The sequence below is a fragment of the Taudactylus pleione genome, unplaced genomic scaffold, assembly GCF_031769625.1.
Source record: "Taudactylus pleione unplaced genomic scaffold, aTauple2 ptg001301l, whole genome shotgun sequence".
Classification (NCBI taxonomy): Eukaryota; Metazoa; Chordata; class Amphibia; order Anura; family Myobatrachidae; genus Taudactylus; species Taudactylus pleione.
Genome location: NW_028285701.1, coordinates 14,734 through 19,644, shown reverse-complemented (window position 1 = coordinate 19,644; position 4,911 = coordinate 14,734).

Sequence of the window (4,911 nt, the reverse complement as noted above, 5' to 3'; positions counted from 1 at the left end):
GCTGTGTCCAGAGACTCACAAGTGGCTGTGCTGGTAAAGTGACTGTGTATAGGGGGCACACTGCACACTGATGTATGCTGCACTATACTCTGCTGATTAAGTGGCTGTGTCCAGAGACTCACAAGTGGCTGTGCTGGTAAAGTGACTGTGTATAGGGGACACACTGCACACTGATGTATGCTGCTCTATACTCTGCTGATTATGTGCTGTGTCCAGAGACTCACAAGTGGCTGTGCTGGTAATGTGACTGTGTATAGGGGACACTGCACACTGATGTATGCTGCACTATACTCTGCTGATTAAGTGCTGTGTCCAGAGACTCACAAGTGGCTGTGCTGGTAAAGTGACTGTGTATAGGGGACACACTGCACGCTGATGTATGCTGCGCTATACTCTGCTGATTAAGTGCTGTGACCAGAGACTCACAAGTGGCTGTGCTGGTAAAGTGACTGTGTATTGGGGACACACTGGACGCTGATGTATGCTGCACTATACTCTGCTGATTATGTGCTGTGACCAGAGACTCACAAGTGGCTGTGCTGGTAATGTGACTGTGTATAGGGGGCACACTGCACGCTGATGTATGCTGCACTATACTCTGCTTATTAAGTGGCTGTGTCCAGACTCACAAGTGACTGTGCTGGTAATGTGACTGTGTATAGGGGACACACTGCACGCTGATGTATGCTGCACTATACTCTGCTGATTAAGTGGCTGTGTCCAGAGACTCACAAGTGACTGTGCTGGTAAAGTGACTGTATAGGGGGCACACTGCACGCTGATGTATGCTGCACTATACTCTGCTGATTATGTGGCTGTTACCAGAGTCTCACAAGTGGCTGTGCTGGTAATGTGACTGTGTATAGGGGCCACACTGCACGCTGATGTATGCTGCACTATACTCTGCTGATTAAGTGGCTGTGTCCAGACTCACAAGTAGCTGTGCTGGTAATGTGACTGTGTATAGGGGGCACACTGCACACTGATGTATGCTGTGCTATACTCTGCTGATTATGTGCTGTGTCCAGAGACTCACAAGTGGCTGTGCTGGTAATGTGACTGTGTATAGGGACACACTGCACACTGATGTATGCTGCACTATACTCTGCTGATTATGTGCTGTGTCCAGAGACTGACAAGTGGCTGTGCTGGTAATGTGACTGTGTATAGGGGACACACTGCACGCTGATGTATGCTGCACTATACTCTGCTGATTAAGGGGCTGTGTCAAGAGACTCACAAGTGGCTGTGCTGGTAATGTGACTGTGTATAAGGGACAAACTGCACGCTGATGTATGCTGCACTATACTCTGCTGATTAAAGTGGCTGTGTCCAGAGACTGACAAGTGGCTGTGCTGGTAATGTGACTGTGTATAGGGGGCACACTGCACGCTGATGTATGCTGCACTATACTCTGCTGATAAAAGTGGCTGTGTCCAGAGACTCACAAGTGGCTGTGCTGGTAAAGTGACTGTGTATATGGGGCACACTGCATGCTGATGTATGCTGCGCTATACTCTGCTGATTAAATAGCTGTGTCCAGAGACTCACAAGTGGCTGTGCTGGTAATGTGACTGTGTATAGGGGGCACACTGCACGCTGATGTATGCTGCACTATACTCTGCTGATTATGTGCTGTGTCCAGAGACTCACAAGTGGCTGTGCTGGTAAAGTGACTGTGTATAGGGGGCACACTGCACGCTGATGTATGCTGCACTATACTCTGCTGATTATGTGCTGTGTCCAGAGACTCACAAGTGGCTGTGCTGGTAATGTGACTGTGTATAGGGGACACACTGCACACTGATGTATGCTGCGCTATACTCTGCTGATTATGTGCTGTGTCCAGAGACTCACAAGTGACTGTGCTGGTAAAGTGACTGTGTATAGGGGGCAGACTGCACACTGATGTATGCTGCGCTATACTCTGCTGATTATGTGCTGTGTCCAGAGACTCACAAGTGGCTGTGCTGGTAAAGTGACTGTGTATAGGGGGCACACTGCACGCTGATGTATGCTGCACTATACTCTGCTGATTATGTGCTGTGTCCAGAGACTCACAAGTGGCTGTGCTGGTAATGTGACTGTGTATAGGGGGCACACTACACGCTGATGTATGCTGCGCTATACTCTGCTGATTAAGTGGCTGTGTCCAGAGACTCACAAGTGGCTGTGCTGGTAAAGTGACTGTATAGGGGGCACACTGCACACTGATGTATGCTGTGCTATACTCTGCTGATTATGTGCTGTGTCCAGAGACTCACAAGTGGCTGTGCTGGTAATGTGACTGTGTATAGGGACACACTGCACACTGATGTATGCTGCACTATACTCTGCTGATTAAGTGACTGTGTCCAGAGACTCACAAGTGACTGTGCTGGTAATGTGACTGTGTATAGGGGACACACTGCACGCTGATGTATGCTGCACTATACTCTGCTGATTATGTGCTGTGTCCAGAGACTCACAAGTGGCTGTGCTGGTAATGTGACTGTGTATAGGGGGCACACTGCACACTGATGTATGCTGCACTATACTCTGCTGATTAAGTGGCTGTGTCCAGAGACTCACAAGTGTCTGTGCTGGTAATGTGACTATGTATAGGGGGCACACTGCACGCTGATGTATGCTGCACTATACTCTGCTGATTAAAGTGGCTGTGTCCAGAGACTGACAAGTGGCTGTGCTGGTAATGTGACTATGTATAGGGGGCACACTGCACACTGATGTATGCTGCGCTATACTCTGCTGATTATGTGCTGTGTCCAGAGACTCACAAGTGGCTGTGCTGGTAAAGTGACTGTGTATAGGGGGCACACTGCACGCTGATGTATGCTGCACTATACTCTGCTGATTATGTGCTGTGACCAGAGACTCACAAGTGGCTGTGCTGGTAATGTGACTGTGTATAGGGGGCACACTGCACACTGATGTATGCTGCACTATACTCTGCTGATTATGTGCTGTGTCCAGAGTCTCACAAGTGGCTGTGCTGGTAATGTTACTGTGTATAGGGGGCACACTGCACGCTGATGTATGCTGCACTATACTCTGCTGATTATGTGCTGTGTCCAGAGACTCACAAGTGGCTGTGCTGGTAATGTGACTGTGTATAGGGGCACACTGCACGCTGATGTATGCTGCACTATACTCTGCTTATTAAGTGGCTGTGTCCAGACTCACAAGTGGCTGTGCTGGTAATGTGACTGTGTATAGGGGGCACACTGCACACTGATGTATGCTGCACTATACTCTGCTGATTAAGTGGCTGTGTCCAGAGACTCACAAGTGGCTGTGCTGGTAATGTGACTGTGTATAGGGGGCACACTGCACACTGATGTATGCTGCATTATACTCTGCTGATTTAGTGGCTGTGTCCAGAGACTCACAAGTGGCTGTGCTGGTAAATTGACTGTATAGGGGGCACACTGCACACTGATGTATGCTGCACTATACTCTGCTGATTAAAGTGGCTGTGTCCAGAGACTGACAAGTGGCTGTGCTGGTAATGTGACTGTGTATAGGGGGCACACTGCACACTGATGTATGCTGCGCTATACTCTGCTGATTATGTGCTGTGTCCAGAGACTCACAAGTGGCTGTGCTGGTAAAGTGACTGTGTATAGGGGGCACACTGCACGCTGATGTATGCTGCACTATACTCTGCTGATTATGTGCTGTGACCAGAGACTCACAAGTGGCTGTGCTGGTAATGTGACTGTGTATAGGGGGCACACTGCACACTGATGTATGCTGCACTATACTCTGCTGATTATGTGCTGTGTCCAGAGTCTCACAAGTGGCTGTGCTGGTAATGTTACTGTGTATAGGGGGCACACTGCACGCTGATGTATGCTGCACTATACTCTGCTGATTATGTGCTGTGTCCAGAGACTCACAAGTGGCTGTGCTGGTAATGTGACTGTGTATAGGGGCACACTGCACGCTGATGTATGCTGCACTATACTCTGCTTATTAAGTGGCTGTGTCCAGACTCACAAGTGGCTGTGCTGGTAATGTGACTGTGTATAGGGGGCACACTGCACACTGATGTATGCTGCACTATACTCTGCTGATTAAGTGGCTGTGTCCAGAGACTCACAAGTGGCTGTGCTGGTAATGTGACTGTGTATAGGGGGCACACTGCACACTGATGTATGCTGCATTATACTCTGCTGATTTAGTGGCTGTGTCCAGAGACTCACAAGTGGCTGTGCTGGTAAATTGACTGTATAGGGGGCACACTGCACGCTGATGTATGCTACACTATACTCTGCTGATTAAGTGGCTGTTACCAGAGTCTCACAAGTGGCTGTGCTGGTAATGTGACTGTGTATAGGGGGCACACTGCACACTGATGTATGCTGTGCTATACTCTGCTGATTATGTGCTGTGTCCAAAGACTCACAAGTGGCTGTGCTGGTAATGTGACTGTGTATAGGGGACACACTGCACACTGATGTATGCTGCACTATACTCTGCTGATTAAGTGGCTGTGTCCAGAGACTCACAAGTGGCTGTGCTGGTAATGTGACTGTGTATAGGGGGCACACTGCACGCTGATGTATGCTGCACTATACTCTGCTGATTAAGTGGCTGTTACCAGAGTCTCACAAGTGGCTGTGCTGGTAATGTGACTGTGTATAGGGGGCACACTGCACGCTGATGTATGCTGCACTATACTCTGCTGATTATGTGCTGTGTCCAGAGACTCACAAGTGGCTGTGCTGGTAATGTGACTGTGTATAGGGGACACACTGCACACTGATGTATGCTGCGCTATACTTTGCTGATTATGTGCTGTGTCCAGAGACTCACAAGTGGCTGTGCTGGTAAAGTGACTGTGTATTGGGGGCACACTGCACGCTGATGTATGCTGCACTATACTCTGCTGATTATGTGCTGTGTCCA